General features: G+C 33.3%; 1 protein-coding gene across 1 annotated transcript in view; it reads left to right on the forward strand.

Moving 5' to 3' along the window:
• Positions 1–22,230, forward strand: part of LOC143079325 (uncharacterized) — a 186,801-nt gene that overhangs the window by 89,681 nt on the left and 74,890 nt on the right. The window lies entirely within an intron of this gene.

The following is a 22,230-nucleotide window of genomic DNA, read 5'->3' on the forward strand; positions in this document are numbered from 1 at the left end:
CGGCGGTATATTGAACCCCTACTATAGACCGTGAATTTCAAAAATTCAAGCTATTTTAACTCCTTGACATAGTTATAATACTCTAATAAGTAGTTTGTATGTATTAAACATGCTGGAAAAGATATTTTGAAAATTTTACTTAGCCATGGTATTTTGACCCCCCTGCGGTATATTGAACCCCCTACTATAGACCTTGAATTTCAAAAATTCAAAATTCAAGCTATTTCAACTCCTTAACATAGTTTTAATACTCCAATAAGTGGTTTGCATGTATTAAACATGCTGTAAAAGATATTTTGAAAATTTTACTTAGCCATGGTATTTTGACCCCCCTGCGGTATATTGAACCCCCTACTATAGACCTTGAATTTTAAAATTTCAAGCTATTTCAACTCCTTAACATAGTTTTAATACTCCAATAATTTTGCTGCATGTATTAAACATGCTGGAAAAGATATTTTGAAAATTTTACTTAGCCATGGTATTTTGACCCCCTGCGGTATATTGAACCCCCTACTATAGACCTTGAATTTCAAAAAATCCAGCTATTCTAAATCCTTAACATAGATATATTACTCCAATAAGTAGTTTGTATGTATTTAACATGCTGGAAAAGATATTTTGAAAATTTTACTTTGCCATGGTATTTTGACCCCCGTGCGGTATATTGAACCCTACTATAGACCTTGAATTTCAAAAATTTAAAATTCAAGCTATTTTAACTCCTTAACATAGTTTTAATACTCCAATAAGTAGTTTGTATGTATTTAACATACTGGAAGAGATATTTTGAAAATTTTACTTAGCCATGGTATTTTGACCCCCCTGCGGTATATTGAACCCCCTACTATAGACCTTGAATTTCAAAAAATCCAGCTATTCTAAATCCTTAACATAGATATATTACTCCAATAAGTAGTTTGTATGTATTTAACATACTGGAAGAGATATTTTGAAAATTTTACTTAGCCATGGTATTTTGACCTCCCTGCAGTATATTGAACCCCTACTATAGACCTTGAATTTCAAAAATTCAAGCTATTTTAACTCCTTGACATAGTTATAATACCCTAATAAGTAGTTTGTATGTATTAAACATGCTGGAAAAGATATTTGAAAATTTTACTTAGCCATGGTATTTTGACCCCCCTGCGGTATAATGAACCCCCTACTATAGACCTTGAATTTCAAAATTTCAAGCTATTTCAACTCCTTAACATATGTATGTATTAAACATGCTGGAAAAGATATTTTGTAAATTTTACTTAGCCATGGTATTTTGCCCCCCTGCGTTATATTGAACCCCCTACTATAGACCTTGAATTTCAAAAAATCCAGCTATTCTAAATCCTTAACATAGATATATTACTCCAATAAGTAGTTTGTATGTATTTAACATACTGGAAGAGATATTTTGAAAATTTTACTTAGCCATGGTATTTTGACCCCCCTGCGGTATATTGAACCCCTACTATAGACCTTGAATTTCAAAAATTCAAGCTATTTTAACTCCTTAACATTGTTATAATACTCTAATAAGTAGTTTATATGTATTTTATATACTGGAAAAGATATTTTGAAAATTTTACTTAGCCATGGTATTTTGACCCCCCTGCGGTATATTGAACCCCCTACTATAGACCTTGAATTTCAAAATTTCAAGCTATTTCAACTCCTTAACATAGTTTTAATACTCCAATAAGTGGTTTGCATGTATTAAACATGCTGGAAAAGATATTTTGAAAATTTTACTTAGCCATGGTATTTTGACCCCCCTGCGGTATATTGAACCCCTTACTATAGACCTTGAATTTCAAAATTTCAAGCTATTTCAACTCCTTAACATAGTTTTAATACTCAAATAAGTGGTTTGCATGTATTAAACATGCTGGAAAAATATTTTGAAAATTTTACTTTGCCATGGTATTTTGACCCCCCTACTATTGACCTTGAATTTCAAAAATTCAAAATTCAAGCTATTTTAACTCCTTAACATAGTTTTAATACTCCAATAAGTAGTTTGTATGTATTTAATATACTGGAAGAGATATTTTGAAAATTTTACTTAGCCATGGTATTTTGACCCCCCCTGCGGTATATTGAACCCCCTACTATAGACCTTGAATTTCAAAATTTCAAGCTATTTCAACTCCTTCACATAGTTTTAATACTCCAATAAGTGGTTTGCATGTATTAAACATGCTGGAAAAGATATTTTGAAAATTTTACTTAGCCATGGTATTTTGACCCCCCTGCGGTATATTGAACCCCCTACTATAGACCTTGAATTTCAAATTTTCAAGCTATTTCAACTCCTTAACATTGTTTTAATACTCAAATAAGTGGTTTGCATGTATTAAACATGCTGGAAAAGATATTTTGAAAATTTTACTTTGCCATGGTATTTTGACCCCCCTACTATTGACCTTGAATTTCAAAAATTTTAAATTCAAGCTATTTTAACTCCTTAACATAGTTTTAATACTCCAATAAGTAGTTTGTATGTATTTAATATACTGGAAGAGATATTTTGAAAATTTTACTTAGCCATGGTATTTTGACCCCCCTGCGGTATATTGAACCCCCTACTATAGACCTTGAATTTCAAAATTTCAAGCTATTTCAACTCCTTAACATAGTTTTAATACTCCAATAAGTGGTTTGCATGTATTAAACATGCTGGAAAAAATATTTTGAAAATTTTACTTAGCCATGGTATTTTGACCCCCCTGCGGTATATTGAACCCCCTACTATAGACCTTGAATTTTAAAATTTCAAGCTATTTCAACTCCTTAACATAGTTTTAATACTCCAATAAGTGGTTTGTATGTATTAAACATGCTGGAAAAGATATTTTGAAAATTTTACTTAGCCATGGTATTTTGACCCCCTGCGTTATATTGAACCCCCTACTATTGACCTTGAATTTCAAAAAATCCAGCTATTCTAAATCCTTAACATAGATATATTACTCCAATAAGTAGTTTGTATGTATTTAACATACTGGAAGAGATATTTTGAAAATTTTACTTTGCAATGGTATTTTGACCCCCCTGCGGTATATTGAACCCCCTACTATAGACCTTGAATTTCAAAAATTCAAAATTCAAGCTATTTTAACTCCTTAACATAGTTTTAATACTCCAATAAGTGGTTTGTATGTATTAAACATGCTGGAAAAGATATTTTGAAAATTGTACTTAGCCATGGTATTTTGACCCCCTGCGTTATATTGAACCCCCTACTATAGACCTTGAATTTCAAAAAATCCAGCTATTCTAAATCCTTAACATAGATATATTACTCCAATAAGTAGTTTGTATGTATTTAACATACTGGAAGAGATATTTTGAAAATTTTACTTAGCCATGGTATTTTGACCCCCCTGCGGTATATTGAACCCCTACTATAGACCTTGAATTTCAAAAATTCAAGCTATTTTTACACCTTAACATTGTTATAATACTCTAATAAGTAGTTTATATGTATTTTATATACTGGAAAAGATATTTTGAAAATTTTACTTAGCCATGGTATTTTGACCCCCCTGCGGTATATTGAACCCCCTACTATAGACCTTGAATTTCAAAATTTCAAGCTATTTCAACTCCTTAACATAGTTTTAATACTCCAACAAGTGGTTTGCATGTATTAAACATGCTGGAAGAAATATTTTGAAAATTTTACTTAGCCATGGTATTTTGACCCCCCTGCGGTATATTGAACCCCCTACTATAGACCTTGAATTTCAAAAAATCAAGCTATTCTAAATCCTTAACATAGTTTTATTACTCCAATAAGTAGTTTGTATGTATTTAACATACTGGAAAAGATATTTTGAAAATTTTACTTAGCCATGGTATTTTGACCCCCCTGCGGTATATTGAACCCCTTACTATAGACCTTAAATTTCAAAAATTCAAGCTATTTTAACTCCTTAACATAGTTATATTACTCCAATAAGTAGTTTGTATGTATTTAACATGCTGGAAAAGATATTTTGAAAATTTTACTTTGCCATGGTATTTTGACCCCCCTACTATTGACCTTGAATTTCAAAAATTCAAAATTCAAGCTATTTTAACTCCTTAACATAGTTTTAATACTCCAATAAGTAGTTTGTATGTATTTAATATACTGGAAGAGATATTTTGAAAATTCTACTTAGCCATGGTATTTTGCCCCCCCCCCCCCCCCCCCCCCCCTTGCGGTATATTGAACCCCCTACTATAGACCTTGAATTTCAAAAATTCAAGCTATTTTAACACCTTAACATTGTTATAATACTCTAATAAGTAGTTTATATGTATTTTATATACTGGAAAAGATATTTTGAAAATTTTACTTAGCCATGGTATTTTGACCCCCCTGCAGTATATTGAACCCCCTACTATAGACCTTGAATTTCAAAATTTCAAGCTATTTCAACTCCTTAACATAGTTTTAATACTCCAATAAGTGGTTTGCATGTATTAAACATGCTGGAAGAGATATTTTGAAAATTTTACTTAGCCATGGTATTTTGACCCCCCTGCGGTATATTGAACCCCCTACTATAGACCTTGAATTTCAAAAAATCAAGCTATTCTAAATCCTTAACATAGTTATATTACTCCAATAAGTAGTTTGTATGTATTTAACATACTGGAAAAGATATTTTGAAAATTTTACTTTGCCATGGTATTTTGCCCCCCCTGCGGTATATTGAACCCCCTACTATAGACCTTGAATTTCAAAAATTCAAGCTATTTTAACTCCTTAACATAGTTTTAATATTCCAATAAGTAGTTTGTATGTATTTAATATACTGGAAGAGATATTTTGAAAATTTTACTTAGCCATGGTATTTTGACACCCCCCCTGCGGTATATTGAACCCCCTACTATAGACCTTGAATTTCAAAATTTCAAGCTATTTTAACTCCTAAACATAGTTTTAATACTCCAATAAGTGGTTTGTATGTATCAAACATGCTGGAAAAGATATTTTGAAAATTTACTTAGCCATGGTATTTTGACCCCCCCTGCCGTATATTGAACCCCCTACTTAAAACCACAAATTAAAAAAAATGATAGCCAATAAATTGTAAATTAGATTATCTGCAATACTATTTATCAAAAACAGGGTGTTCAATATACCGCAGGGGGGTCAAAATACCATATGTGAAAAATGACCCCTTGTCAATTTTTAGAGGGTTCACAATACCATATGACACTGGATGTCGACTTGACAATGGTAAAACATAGACCATAAAGATGTCATACCACCAATTAAAAGTCCCTATTTGTTCAACCAAATTTTGCAATTTTCTCATCTTTCTAAATATTTTACCTTACATGTGTAAGTTTAACTTCATAGAAACCAGGTATATCCTGAATTGTACATGTATCAGCTTTCTACATTCCAATTTTCACCATACCTTTAAAGCCTTCTAACAAAATAACTGACCTTCGAACAGAGGTACCCCAAAAATAACCCCTGGTTTTCTGGAAATCTTAAATTAGTATACTATGAAGCGCATGAATCCTCAATTTTTAATGCAAACTCATAGACAAGTAAATTTTGTAAGCAAAGTAAGATTTACAAATAAGTCAACATGACCGAAATGGTCAATTGACCCCCTAAGGAGTTATTGTCCTTTATAGTCAATTTTTAACAATTTTCATAAAATTTGGAAATTTTTATTAACATTTTCCACTGAAACTCCTGGGCCAAGTTCATTATAGATAGAGATAATTGTAAGCAGCAAGACTGTTAAGTAAGGCCGTGTTCACACCAAACACCATGTACAGTAAACTTGTTTTCAATTAGTTTAATGTACTGGACATTGGTTTCACATTAAATTTGTTCACATCTATACACCTTGTACATAAGATTTGTTCACACTTGTAAACTCTATGTCATTTAAATGTTCATTACGTAGAACCGAATTCAAAGTTTTCGGACAACTTTTCTAGCAGTAAGGGAACGACCATTTGACTTCAAATCGGCGGGGAAGTATCGATGGAAATATTCCAAACCCCAATTGGATAAAAAAAAAAAAGTCCTACAGATGATACACAAATATTCTAAATCAAGAGTTTCCCCATACATTATAGTGTTAAATATTGATTAAAAAATTGATTACCAGCATCGAAAAAAAAAAAACGGAATAAAACGTTTGCGCGGGAAAAATTTCTGGCTCAGATAAATTAACTAAATATCCCCCCCCCCTTTTTTTTAAGTTAAGTGGTTGCTTCTTTATGAATGCCATTTTGATGATATGCAGTAGTTTCAAAATAGTAAAGATGTCTCGATTAAGCATTAGAAAACGTAGGCTGCAGCAGCTTGCTTACAGGCGAAGAATGTATATTTTTATTCTCATAAAGCCAATGCATTACATCGGTACAGAGATTGAAGGAGAAAAAGGAATGATATATTAGGGATCACTATATTCCTATATTTTCTGTTTGTTTCAAATGGTATTTCTTCTCCAAGGAGTATTTGGCAAAGGGAGGGGATAATGTTTTTTTTTTTTTAGTTTTAAGGGTAATTTAACGGATCCAAGATACATGTACTAGACAAACAATACATTTACCTCACACTTTTTAAGTAATGCATTTATGAGTGAATCGTTGTTTGAGTAAAGACCAGTGGCAAACATTTCTGTGCAAGTCAAGTCGATTCGGAAAGACCTTAATTTTAAAATGAATTATGTGTTCGGCAATGATCCTGCTCTGAGTCTAGATAAGGGCTTAATAAAGCTACGTTAAGTTTAAAAAAAAAAAAATAATAATAATATATCAAGTTTTATTTAATAGACAAATATTTCTGTAAAGAACTTTATTAATAATTGTTAAAAATATCAATTTTATTCAAAAATTGTTTCTTCCTTAAATATACACGGTGAAACTAATGTTTTAAATGCCTTGTTTTGTGTATACTTAATCTACACAAGGCCTACATCGAGTATCGACTGCATGTAGACAAAACATGTTTTACACTACATGTAAACATTGAGTTTTATCAATGGGAACGTAATTTTGTTTAGTTTACGTGTGAGTTACACTTACACAACACCGAGTTTAGGTCAATGTGAACACAGCCTAAGTTGTACAAACACATCACCATCACCAAAACACAATGTTGTCATGAATCCATGTGCTTCCTTTGTTTAATATTCACATAGACCAAGGTGAGCGACACAGGCTCTTTAGAGCCTCTAGTTTTTTATTGTTGACAAACAGGTGACAATCATTAAACTTTGGCTTCAAAACACAAACTTTAATTACCTGCCATATTTTCACAACACTGACAGATTGAAAAAAATTGACGATTATACGAAATTTATGCGAAAAAAATGATAAAATCGTGCACATAAGACTTAGTTTTTGATGTTTGTATGCATTGGTTCAAGAATTGGAATAAAATTGAGAAAGAAATTGGGGAATGTGTCAAAGCGACAACAACCCGACTATAGAGCAGACAACAGCCGAAGGCCACCAATGGGTCTTCAATGTAGCGAGAAACTCCCACACCCGTAGGCATCCTTCAGCTGGCCCCTTAAAAAATATGAATACTAGTACAGTGATAATGGACGTCATACTAAACTCCGAATTATACACAAGAAACTGAAATTAAAAATCATCACCTTATTTTTCATTGGTCACTTGTGTCATATGACTATTCTGATTTTTATAAATTTCAGATTTTACATTTCCTTGTTATGAATTTTAATGCTTAAAAAAGGGGGGATTGTCCAGTTTTTGGACAACCACTCATAAACACTTTCATCCAATTTTATGAAACTTTGGTGAATTGTTTATATCTGTTGACTTAAGCTACCTTTCAATTCTTATAAAAATCTTCTCCTCTGAAACTACTGGGCCAAATTAAACCAAACTTGGCCACAATCATCATATAGGGTATCTAGTTTAAAATTGTGTCTGGTGACCCAGCCAACAAATCAAGATGGTCGCCATGGCTAAAAATAGAACATAGGGGTAAAATGCAGTTTTTGATGGCAAATATAACTCAAAACCCAAATCATTTAGAGCAAATCTGACATGGGGTAAAAATTGTTTATCAGGTCAAGATCTATCTGCTCTGAAATTTTCAGATTAATCAGACAACCCCTTGTTGGGTTGATGCCCTTGAATTGGTAATTTTAAGGAAATTTTGCTGTTTTTATACCACCGCAAAAATTGAAAAATTTTTGGTCGTATATTGGTATCACGTTGGCGTCGTCCTCGTCCTCGTCGTAGTCCGAAGACATTTGGTTTTCGCATAATAATTTTAGTATAAGTGAATAGAAATCTATGAAATTTTAACACAAGGTTTATGACCACAAAAGGAAGGTTGGGATAGATTTTGGGAGTTTTGGTTCCAACAGTTTAGAATTAGGGGCCAAAAAAGGGCCCAAATAAGCATTATTCTTGGTTTTCACACAATAACTTTAGTAGAAGTAAATAGAAATCAATGAAATTTAAACACAAGGTTTATGACCACAAAAGGCAGGTTGGGATTGATTTTGGGAGTTGAGGTCGTAACAGTTTAGAAATTAGGGGCAAAAAAGTGGCACAAATAAGCATTTTTCTTGGTTTTCGCACCATAACTTTAGTATAAGTAAATAAAAATCTATGAAATTTTAACACAAGGTTTATGACCACAAAAGGACGGTTTGGATTGATTTTGGGAGTTTTGGTCCCAACAGTTTAGGAATTAGGGCCCAAACAGGGCCCAAATAAGCATTTTCTTGGTTTTCGCACTATAACTTTAGTTTAAGTAAATAGAAATCTATGAAATTTTGACACAAAGTTTATGACCACAAAAGGAAGGTTGGGATTGATTTTGGGAGTTTTGGTTCCAACAGTTTAGGAATTAGTAGCCAAAAAAGGGCCCAAATATGCATTATTCTTGGTTTTCGCACAATAACTTTAGTAAATAGAAATCAATGATTTATCCATCATTCTCCAGATAAGAAAAATATCCCACTTAAAAACAGAATTCTTTAGAGTTTGTATGTTTGATACTATAAAGATTTGTCTCATTGGCTCTCATACCAAATCTTCTTATATCTAATAGCTTGATCCTTAAATAAAACAACCAAAATATAACATCAATAAGATTCATTCTGCCAACTACTAAGGGCACCAGTATGTATGATAGTGTGTGTACTGTTGCTTGTGGTCCTTAATAATCTTGGCAAACCAACATATACCAAAACTACAATTACTAACTGTATATAACTAAGATAAGATATAAAACTAAACTATTTATTAGAACAAAATCTTAAACTCTCTATGAGCTTAAACATTTTCATATAACATAAAAAACATACTAAATAGTAAAACATTTACATATTAATACCTTGATGTATCATTTGGCTTTCTAGGGGGCTACTCATTACAGTTTCTGAAGAATAACATACACAAAATATATATAACTTATGCCTGTGGTAGATCCGAGCAGACAAAACTAATTTCGAGAACCTGTGGTAGATCCGAGCAGGTGAATGCGAATAAAAATAGATTCTGCGGTAGATGCCAGCAGATTACCTAATGCGAATAAAAATAGATCCTGCGGTAGATGCCAGCAGGTGTACAAATGTACTTAATAATTTTAAATATGTATAAATGAATTGGGGGAAAATAATTTCCCTGAAATTATGTTGGCCGAAATGAGCGAATTAAAGAGTGAAAGCCCCAAAGAAAAGATACATCAGATATGTAAAAAAAAAAAAAATAGTAACTTGTAATTGTATATATCTTATACGATAAAAGAAGTAAAAACTTATACAAATGTATATAACCTGTACATATACATATATTTAACTCAACAATATGTGCAAATAATACGAAGTGATGTCTACTAAGAGAATTGTTCCCTTAAAAACACATTTTATCTTGAGCTGCATGTATAGTTTTAGGGTTGGTTCTAATATAACGTATGTAACAATCAGATGACCATCTACCTAGAGTTTGAATAATGTGGTCTTCTATTCCTGCAGCGGCTGCAGATGTGGCTGCTCCTATTCTAAATGAATGCCCACAAAATTTATCATCTTTATACCCTAGTCTAGAAAGTAAATTTCTCAGCAAAGAAATTAATCGATCCCTTGATAAGGGAGTATGGTCATAATCGTCATTAACAAACAAAGTCGACTGAGGCTTAGCTCCTAAATCAGTTCTGAATTTGATATATTTTCTTAAAGTAGCTACAGGGTGAAAAACATTGTTTTCAAAAATAGTAATATTTACACCTTGTCTGAATGGATCACACTTAGAAGAATATAAATGGAAAACTAAATTTTGTAGTGACCCATCTAGAGAAATATCTTGAATTGAAACAATGTTATCCTTAGAAAAATCTTTACTCCGACAAGTAAATTCTCCACATCGGAGGAATCCAAAAAAAAGCTAAATTAAATGCGCTTTGTAGCATTAAATCAATCAATGGAGAAAATACCCCCGACCTCAACAATTTACATAGCTCTTTTAAAATTGTAGAAGTAATAGGCATTCGCCTAGGACGTATATTACACTGAGACTTTTTTAAACCTCTTAGAATGCACTGCAAACGAACCGTATTTGCTAGCGGGTCTAAATGACCCTGTTTTAAAAAGTAGTGTCTTATACCTGCTAAATACAATTTAACAGTTGAATGTTCTAGTTTTAATGAATTTTTACAAAAGGCAACAAAAAAAATCAAACAATTTTCATCTATAAATGGCAATGCATTTAAAAAACAGTCTTTATGGGTAGACTTTACATAGATAAATTCAGCCGTATTTGACGTGAAACTGTACTTATGTGTCCCGTCATACTTTGAACCACACCATTATTTTATTTATTATTTTTACTGTAAGTCTGTTTTTTGTTATATCTACTTTACGTGAGTCTGCATTTATGTATGCCGTCATACGACAAAATTATTTTTATGTCTACCTGTGCGAATTTCAAACGCGCAATTTTACACCAGTAATGAAAACCTTCTTTCATTTATGGTGTAGACTTTACATAGATAAATTCAGCCGTATAAGAAAAGCAAAATGAGAATGTTAAATTTGATGTATGCCTTTTTGTGCTACTTTGTTACATTTATTGTTTATGTAGTGATATTAAGATGATAACACAATATTGACTGTTGTACCCCTATTTTTGACATTTTTACTCTTTGAGTATGTTTGTTTTGTTCATGCATCGTTGACAATGTAATGGAATTTGATGCGACTGTCATACAAGTGAGAGGTTTAGCTAGCTATAAAACCAGGTTCAATCCACCATTTTCTACATTAGAAAATGCCTGTACCAAGTCAGGAATATGACAGTTGTTATCCATTCGTTTGATGTGTTTGGACTTTTGATTTTGCCTTTTGATTTTTGATTTTCCTTTTTGAATTTTCCTCGGAGTTCAGTATTTTTGTGTTTTTACTTTTTTCTTTCCATTCATAACCATAAAGTTTTGAAAATATTTAACACCAGTCATATAAGCTTGCTTTGTACTCTGACAAAGGCTAGCTTCCCATAATTCCTCAACTTGGTGAATCAACTGATCATTAACTGGGATGGCTTCAGGCAAGGTGTTGGTTCTTGATCTGCCAGTGGTTGTAGTGAACGAAACTTCCTCATCTGATAACGAGAAATAGAGTCTGCTACAGTGTTTTCGACACCAGCAATATGTTGTGCATGAATGACAAAGTTATATAGAGCAGAAAGATAAGTTAGTTTCCTCACAAGTTTCATTATACTCTGGATTTTTGATCTTCCTTTGGAGATAATCTCTACAGTACTTAAATTGTCACAGTAAAATAATATTCGTTTTCTACTCCAATTGTGACCCCATAGAGCACAGGCCATCACTATACGGTACAGTTCAAAGAAAGCCATAGACGTTTGTCCATGTAAAAGTTCTGGTGTAAATTCGCCTTGAAACCAACTTCCCTGATAGAATCCCCCGAACGCTTTAGGAGTAGCATCTGTGTAAAGTTGAATGTCAGCAGCTTTAATAATGTTGTCATTAATGAAAAAAGACATTCCATTCCAGTTTTTTAAAGAAATTGAGACCACATTGCCAAATCAGATCTGCAATTCTTAATATGTACATGGTGTGACAATATTTTAACAGTAGTTGAAAGCTTAATCAAGTGAGACAAAAATGATCTGCCCGGTAAAATAATCCTACTTGCAAAATTTAAGTGTCCTAGCAGACTTAAAAGTTCCCTTTTGGTACATGTATTGCGTTTGGAAAAAGATTCAATAACTTCTTGAATTCTTGCAATTTTCTCTATAGGCAAACGTGCCACCATCTTTACAGTATCAAGAAAAATACCCAAATATTCTAAAATGACACAAGGACCTTCAGTTTTCTTTTTTGACAAAGGTATACCCAAAGATGAAAACATTTTTAACACATTGCTCATAATTAAATGAGCATTATCTGCTCTAGGTACAATAATTAAAAAATCATCTAACAAATGTAAAATATTTACAATACCATAGTTATTTCTAGCTATCCAGCAAACAGCCCTGGATAGTGTATCAAAAATTTTGGGACTTGATCAACACCTAAACACTAATCTCTTAAAAAAATTAAACTTTTTGTTCCACTGTATACCATGATATGGCCATAATTCTGGTTTAAGTGGAATAATTTTGAACGCATCGCAAACATCTGTTTTTAGAAGCCAACTTTTACTACCTAACTGCTTTATAATATGAGTAGCATCATCAATAGAAACATACTGTAAAGAAAATTCTTCCTTATCTATAAGTTCATTTAGACTTGGATTGTCATCATCTTCATGTGGCGCTGAAAGATCAACAATTAAGCGCTTTTTATACGACCGCAAAAATTTTAATTTTTTGGTCGTATATTGCTATCACGTTGGCGTCGTCGTCGTCGTCGTCCGAATACTTTTAGTTTTCGCACTCTAACTTTAGTAAAAGTGAATAGAAATCAATGATATTTTAACACAAGGTTTACGACCACAAAAGGAAGGTTGTTATTGATTTTGGGAGTTTTGGTCCCAACATTTTAGGAATTAGGGGCCAAAAAGGGCCCAAATAAGCATTTTCTTGGTTTTCGCACTATAACTTTAGTTTAAGTGAATAGAAATCTATGAAATTTCGACACAAGGTTTATGACCACAAAAGGAAGGTTGGGATTGATTTTGGGAGTTTTAGTTCCAACAGTTTAGGAATTAAGGGCCAAAAAAGGGCCCAAATAAGCATTATTCTTGGTTTTCGCACAATAACTTTAGTATAAGTAAATAGAAATCAATGAAATTTTAACACAAGGTTTATGACCACAAAGGGAAGGTTGGGATTGATTTTTGGAGTTGAGGTCACAACAGTTTATGAATTAGGGGCCAAAAAGGGGCCCAAATAAGCATTATTTTTGTTTTTTGCACCACCATAACTTTAGTATAAGTAAATAGAAATCTATGAAATTTAAACACAAGGTTTATGACCATAAAAGGAAGGTTGGGTTTGATTTTGGGAGTTTTGGTCCTAACAGTTTAGGAATAAGGGGCCCAAAGGGTCCAAAATTGAACTTTGTGTGATTTCATCAAAAATTGAATAATTGGGGTTCTTTGATATGCCGAATCTAACTATGTATGTAGATTCTTAATTTTTGGTCCCGTTTTCAATTTGGTCTACATTAAGGTCCAAAGGGTCCAAAATTAAACTTAGTTTGATTTTAACAAAAATTGAATCCTTGGGGTTCTTTGATATGCTGAATTGAAAAATGTACTTAGATTTTTAATTATTGGCCTAGTTTTCAAGTTGGTCCAAATGGGGGTCCAAAATTAAACTTTGTTTGATTTCATCAAAAATTGAATAAATGGGTTCTTTGATATGCCAAATCTAACTGTGTATGTAGATTCTTAATTTTTGGTCCAGTTTTCAAATTGGTCTACATTAAGGTCCAAAGGGTCCAAAATTAAACTAAGTTTGATTTTAACAAAAATTAAATTCTTGGGCTTATTTGATATGCTTTATCTAAATATGTACTTTGATTTTTGTCGAGCCTGCAACTTTTGTTGCAGAAAGCTCGACATAGGGATAGTGATCCGGCGGCAGCGGCGGCTACGGCGGCGGCGGTGTTAGCTCACTTCTTAAAAGCTTTATATTTTAGAAGGTAGAAGACCTGGATGCTTCATACTTTGTATATAGATGCCTCATGTTACGAACTTTCTGTCAGTCACATGTCCAATGTCCTTGACCTCATTTTCATGGTTCAGTGACTACTTGAAAAAAAAGTTAAGATTTTTTGTAATGTTAAATTCTCTCTTATTATAAGTAATTGGATAACTATATTTGGTATGTGCTTACCTTGCAAGGTCCTCATGTCTGTCAGACAGTTTTCACTTGACCTCAACCTCATTTCATGGATCAGTGAACAAGGTTAAGTTTTGGTGGTCAAGTCCATATCTCAGATACTATAAGCAATAGGTCTAGTATATTCGGTGTATGGAAGGACTGTAAGGTGTACATGTCCAACTGGCAGGTGTCATCTGACCTTGACCTCATTTTCATGGTTCAGTGGTTATAGTTAAGTTTTTGTGTTTTGGTCTGTTTTTCTTATACTATATGCAATAGGTCTACTATAATTGGTGTATGGAATGATTGTAAGGTGTACATGTCTAGCTGACAGGTGTCATCTGACCTTGACCTCATTTTCATGGTTCAGTGGTTATAGTTAAGTTTTTGTGTTTTGGTCTGTTTTTCTTATACTATATGCAATAGGTCTACTATAATTGGTGTATGGAATGATTGTAAGGTGTACATGTCTAGCTGACAGGTGTCATTTGACCTTGACCTCATTTTTATGGTTCAGTGGTCAAAGTTCAGTTTTTTAGTTTTGGTCTATTTTTCTAATACTTTATGCATTAGGTCAACTATATTTTGTGTATGGACATATTTTATGATCTTTATGTCGGTTATGCTGGGTTTATTTGACTTTGGCCTCATTATCACGGTCCATTGCTAAGTTTTAAGTGTTTGTGTGTTTTGGTCTGATTTTCTTTATTTACTAGTATAAGCAATAAGTCAACTATATTTGTTGTATTGAAGAATTGTTAGCTGTTCATGTCTGCCTGGCATGATTCATCTGACCTTGACCTCATTTTCATGGTTGATTGATCAATGTTTCCTTTTCTTGGTTAATGTTGAGTTTATGTGACAGTTGTAATAAAGCTTTATATTAAGGTCTATCAAGATAGTATCAAGGATTATTAAAGAAGGCGAGACATTTCAGTGTGTGCACTCTTGTTGATTATGGGCCCAGTTTTCAAGTTGGTCCAAATCAGGATTCCATATCAAGTCTTGTGCAATAGCAAGAAATTTTCAATTGCACAGTATTGCACAATAGCAAGAAATATCTAATTGCACAATATTGTGCAATAGCAATTAATTTTCAATTGGAGTTATCTTTCTTTGTATAGAATAGTAGTTGATAATATATGTTGGAAATTTGCCAGACATGACTATGATGTCATTTTCTATTTTTATTTGCCAATAACTATATGTAAATAACTTCATTGGAAATTTGCCAATATAAAATGTTGCTGATGAAGCTTTTTTTCCTTATCTCATCTAAAATGTTTTTAGATAATGTATGTTGGACATTTGCCAGACATGACTATGATGTCATTTTCTATTTTTATTTGCCAATAACTTTATGTAAATAACTTCATTGGAAATTTGCCAATATAAAATGTTGCTGATGAAGTTTTTTTTATTGTTTTATACAATAAACAATGTATATTCACTTTTACTACCAACCAATCTTTACCATTCAGTGATAACAAGCACTTTATTTTACATTTTAATATTTTATGATGTATTAAAAAGAGTAGTTATTGTTGCAAACTCCATTAGAAATTTGAATTGATATCAGTTTTGGAAAAAAGGAAACAGGGATGTGAAAAAAGGGGGGGGGTTTAATTTTTCTCATTTCAGATTTCATGAATAAAAAGAAAATTTCTTCAAACATTTTTTTGGGAGGATTAATATTCAACAGCATAGTGAATTGCTAAAAGGCAAAAAAAAACTTTTAAGTTCATTAGACCACATTCATTCTGTGTCAGAAACCTATGCTGTGTCAACTATTTAATTTTAGATTTAAAAAGTTTGAAGAAGAAATCTTTAATTGATTTGTAAAATCTTGACATTTGTTTTGTGTAAAAAAAACACCATGTAATGTCAAAAATTTGATCACAATCCAAATTCAGAGCTGTATCACGCTTGAATGTTTTGTCCATACTTGCCCCAGTTGTTCAGGGTTTGACCTCTGCGGTCGTATGAAGCTGCGCCCTGCGGAGCACCTGGTTCTTACTATATTTATGTTCGGCTAAACCAATTGGATTTATGCGAAGGTTGCTAAAAGGAATATCGTTAAAAGGTCCAATGAGGTATCCTTTTGAAACTTCAGTTTCAAGTAATTCTGACACGCATATAGGATTTGTAGATGCTTACTTCAAATTTTTACATATAATAGACTTTGATGGGAGAGTCTTTAACCCAGTATGAAAACCATATCTTAACCCATTTATCAAATAATTTTTAAAAGTTGAGTCTGGATGTCTACATAACTCTTTTTCCAAAACATCTATATTAACGAGTGTAGAGACAGACATGTCAAAATTTTCAGGTGTTTCTAATGCCTCCTCTGTGTGTGGGGCCCGTTCTTTTGAGGCCCCTGAAACTATTTTTTTGTCTGCTGGCAGTTGAATTTTGGATGATCTCCTTTGCAAACCAAACACACATGGGCATTTCTACAGCGTGGCAGAATACACCCCCTGTGTCCGTTGAAATTGTTACAAATTTCTCTTCCAGAATGAAAAACCCTTTCCCTACCATATGTATCCTGGGAATCGTTTATTTTATTTCCTGATGACCTTTGAGTTGCAGAACAAAATCCTGATGTGTGAAAGGTACTGCCACAAGCATTACAGGTGTTAGGCCTTATATTTGTGAATATATTACAAAATAAAGTATTGTTCCGTATGGACCAATCAACTGCCACATTATTGTACCGGAAATGTGCAGCTGAATCGAGAGAAAATCTCTTGTGGTACTCATAAAACCCATTGCCAGGGTATCGGGTGGCCATGTCTCTCTCATACGTGTCTAGCTCACTCCTACGGTGGGGGAACGCTGAACACATTATGTTCTTGTAAATACCAAACACTTGGATAAACTCCCAAATGGACAAAGATCTGTTTAGCCGTGGGTCAGGTTTGGTGTGATAACTAGAGGTTTCATTCTTTTCTTCCCCGTCTGTTGTACCCATTCCCACATAATACGGGACAAGAAGTGAGGATAGGTTTATGTCCATACCTGATATGATGTTTCTCCTTAATTGTGTTGTTACTGTTTCCACGAATGGCAAAGACTCGGCTGAATAGCCTCTTGGTGTTTGAACATAACGATTGTTCCTAACAGCTTGTTCCTCGCTACCTGCTGCAGCCGTTGGCAATGAATTACTTCTCAGAGCGGAGTATGCTGTCGCCAAATTGAAGTTCTTCACTTCTTTCATTTCCGATTGAAGTGAAAGTAGGGATCCACGTGTTTCCGGTTCTCGTAGTTGTTGTTGTCTGATCACGCGCTTCCACTGGGACGCACTGAAACCCGGACCGGACTTTGGTATGAAACCCGGACCGGACGCCGGACCCGGACTAGGTAAAAATTATAAACTTTCTTATAATTACCTTTTTTTTTTTTATTAAGGAGAAGGAAGATAATTTTTGGAGAACTGTAACACATTATAATAATTATGAGATCATCAAATTTTGCTCTTACTCTGTATAGTCTAGCATGCAAGTTAGACTTGCAAGGATTCTTAATCTTCAATTTACAGTTGTGCAATAACTTTTAAAAAAAAATCATACATACAGTATGAATGTTTACAAATGACTTTAAAAAAAACCTATTAAAATTATTTTTTCCTTTTTTTGTTCGTCTATCAGAGACATAATACAATTATATGTTTCTGAAGAAACAATACAGAAGGAAGTTAATTTGGCAGAAATATACAAAATGCCTTACATCTATAATAATTATGAAAATGAATCAGACCTGTATAACCAGACCCATATACTGATACATACCCTGACAGTAGTGTATATGGGCAGTAGTGACGCGATGCATGAACCTGCATTACGTAATTGTGTAATAAGTGTTTAAAAGTCCGACAGGAAATCGCCAGAATACCTGGTCATGTTAATTTCCATAAAACAATAACGACAAAGAAATTATTATATATCTCTTCTTTACTTTACTTTACTCTTTTTTGTTCAATTTTGCGCTCGGAATGTGGATTTTTTTAAATTATACTATTACTTATTATATGACAGTAATCTTAAAAAAAATATCAAAGTGGTAAAAACCCACAGTCCGGGTCCGGCATTCAGTCCGGGTCCGGCGTCCAGTCCGGGTCCGGGTTTCATACCAAAGTCCGGGTCCGGAGTCCGGTCCGGTCCGGGTTTCAGTGCGTACCCTTCCACTGTTCTCTGGGTAATTAGAGTGTTAACTTGGCCAGTTAGAGTTGACACATTTTGTTGCAAAGACTGCACTGTCGTTGACAGTCTTGAAACAATGTTAATTAAGGTTCTATTGTTTGTCTCTACGAATGCATCTTGGGATGCCGCACTTCCTAATAAGGCATCGTGCACGTGGTCGGTTGTTGTGTCTGTAGCAGTGGAATTCTGGGATCGCGCACTTCCTAATATGGTGTCAGCGTTGCCCTCGTTGATTCTCCTCGCATCGGAACTAATATTTTCTCTCGACTCGCGGAAAAGTCTGACCAATGCCATTCTCCTCATATTTGGGGGGAATTTTTATCCCTCTTGTAGTCCTTGTCCCTGATCTACGAATTGGTCCCATGATAACGAGAGGTTTAGAATAAGCAGAATACAAATATAATCCACCCAATTAAAAAATGTCTTTATGAGAAAAATGATAGTTACAAATTCTGGAGAAAACGATGTTCTAACAAGATAATGCAGCACAAACTAGAGTACCTTTGTTGCTGATTCTGAATGTTTTTAAACGTAAATCCGAGTGACTGGAATTGAAACACTTCTACTTAGATAACGAATGTCAGTTGAGAATAAACATATGAATACTGTATATATATATAAATCCAAATAGCAAATATAATAGAAGTCAAATCAATTTAAATTTCGGAGATACAAAAATGGCTGCTGTAACTGCAACAAGCTTTATAAAATGACCACCTATCGCTTTTCTATCTATAATGTGATTGGTCAAATCCTTATCTTATCTCTGTAGACAAAAATAACTTATTAAAGTTTCTGCTAATATTGAACACATAATGGGAAAGGGTAAATATTATGAGGACATGAACTTAAAATGTATAAACTCCAATTTAATGCATTAAATTCCCAAATTTAAACACAAGGTTTATGAACACAAAAGGAAGGTTGGGATTGATTTTGGGAGTTGAGGTCCCAACAGTTTAGGAATTAGGGGCCAAAAAGGGGCACAAATAAGCATTTTTCTTGGTTTTCCCTTCACAACTTTATTTTAAGTCAATAGAAATCTATGAAATTTAAACACAAGGTTTATGTCCATAAAAGGAAGGTTGGGATTGATTTTGGGAGTTTAGGAATAAGGGGCCCAAAGGGTCCAAAATTAAACTTAGTTTGATTTTAACAAAAATTGAATCCTTGAGCTTCTTTGATATTCTGAATCTAAACATGTACTTAGATTTTTGATTATGGGCCCAGTTTTCAAGTTAGTCCAAAAATTATTATATTAAGTATTGTGCAATAGCAAGAAATTTTCAATTGCACAGTATTCAGCAATAGTAAGAAATCTTCAATTGCACAGTATTGTGCAATAGAAAGAAATTTTCAATTGCACAGTATTGCGCAATAGCAAGAATTTTTCAATTGGAGTTATCTTTCTTTGTCCAGAATAGTAGTTGAATCAACTTAAACCATTGTTTTATACAATATACAAAAAACAATCTTTACCATTCAGTGATAACAAGCACTTTTTTTACATTTTAATATTTTATGATGTATTTAAATGAGTAGTTATTGTTGCAAACTCCATTAGAAATTTAAATTGAGATCAGTTTTGGAATAAGGGAAAGGGGGATGTGAAAAAAAAAATCGGGGGGCGTGGGGGTTCAATTTTTCTCATTTCAGATTTCATAAATAAAAAGAAAATTTCTTCAAACATTTTTTTGAGAGGATTAATTTTCAACAGCATAGTGAATTGCACAAAGGCAAACAACTAATTTTAGACCGCATTCATTCTGTGTCAGAAACCTATGCTGTGTCAACTATTTAATCACAATCCAAATTTAGAGCCCTTTATAGTCAATTTTTAACAATTTTTTGTAAATCTTAGTTATCTTTTACAAAAATCTTCTCCTCTGAAACTACTGGGCCATATTAATCTAAACTTGGCCACAATCATCATTGGGTATCTAGTTTAAAAAATGAGTCCATTGACCTGGCCAACCAACCAAGTTGGCCGCCATGGCTAAAAATAGAACATAGGGGTAAAATGCAGTTTTTGGCTTATAACTCAAAAACCAAAGCATTTAGAGCAAATTTGAGATGGGGTAAATTTTTTTATCAGGTCAAGATCTATCTGCCCTGAAATTTTCAGATGCATTGGACAATCCGTTGTTGGGTTGCTGCCCCTGAATTTGTAATTTTAAGGAAATTTTGCTGTTTTTGGTTGTTATCTTGAATATCATTATAGATAGAGATAAACTGTATACAGCAATAATGTTCATCAAAGTAAGATTTACAAATAAGTCAACATGACCGAAATGGTCAGTTGACCTCTTTAGGAGTTATTGCCCTTTACAGTCAATTTTTAACTATTTTTTCTTAAATCTTAGTTATCTTTTACAAAAATCTGCTCCTCTGAAACTACTGGACCAAATTAATCCAAACTTGGCCACAATCATCTTTGGGGAATCTAGTTTAAAAAATGAGTCCATTGACCTGGCCAACCAACCAAGTTGGCCGCCATGGCTAAAAATAGAACATAGGGGTAAAATGCAGTTTTTGGCTTATAACTCAAACACCAAAGCATTTAGAGCAAATTTGAGATGGGGTAAATTTGTTTATCAGGTCAAGATCTATCTGCCCTGAAATTTTCAGATGCATTGGACAATCCGTTGTTGGGTTGCTGCCCCTGAATTTGTAATTTTAAGGAAATTTTGCTGTTTTTGGTTGTTATCTTGAATATCATTATAGATAGAGATAAACTGTATACAGCAATAATGTTCATCAAAGTAAGATTTACAAATAAGTCAACATGACCGAAATGGTTAGTTGACCTCTTTAGGAGTTATTGCCCTTTACAGTCAATTTTTAACTATTTTTTCTTAAATCTTAGTTATCTTTTACAAAAATCTGCTCCTCTGAAACTACTGGACCAAATTAATCCAAACTTGGCCACAATCATCTTTGGGGAATCTAGTTAAAAAAATGTGTCCCGTGACCCGGCCAACAAATCAAGATGGCCACCACGGCTAAAAATAGAACATAGGGGTCAAATACAGTTTTTGGCTTATAACTCAAAAATCAAAGCATTTAGAGCAAATCTGACGGGGTTAAATTGTTTATCAGGTCAAGATCTATCTGCCTTAAAATTTTCAGATGGATTGGACAACTGGTTGTTTGGTTGCTGCCCCTGAATTGGTATTTTTGAGGAAATTTTGCCATTTTTTGTTATTATCTTGAATATTATTTGAGACAGAGATAAACTGTATACAGCAATAATATACAGCAAAGTAAGACCTAAAAATAAGTCAACATGACCGAAATGGTCGATTGACCCCCTAAGGAGTTATTGTCCTTTATAGTCAATTTTAAACAATTTTCATAAAATTTGTAAATTTTTACTAACATTTTCCACTGAAACTACTGGGCCAAGTTCATTATAGTTAAAGATAATTGTAAGCAGCAAGAATGTTCAGTAGAGTAAGATGTACAAAAACATCACCATCACCAAAATACTATTTTGTAATGAATCCATCTGCTTCCTTTGTTTAATATTCACATAGACCAAAGTGAGCGACACAGGCTCAAAGAGCCTTTAGTTTTATTTATTTTTTTCTTGGGGGGAGGAGAATATTTGACAGGGCTCACAGTATTTCAAGTTGAGCATATAATATAAATAAGATGTGGTGTGATTGCCAATGATACAACTCATAGGTCACTGTATGGCTTTCATCAACGAACAAAGCCCATA

The sequence above is a fragment of the Mytilus galloprovincialis genome, chromosome 6 (assembly GCF_965363235.1).
Source record: "Mytilus galloprovincialis chromosome 6, xbMytGall1.hap1.1, whole genome shotgun sequence".
Classification (NCBI taxonomy): Eukaryota; Metazoa; Mollusca; class Bivalvia; order Mytilida; family Mytilidae; genus Mytilus; species Mytilus galloprovincialis.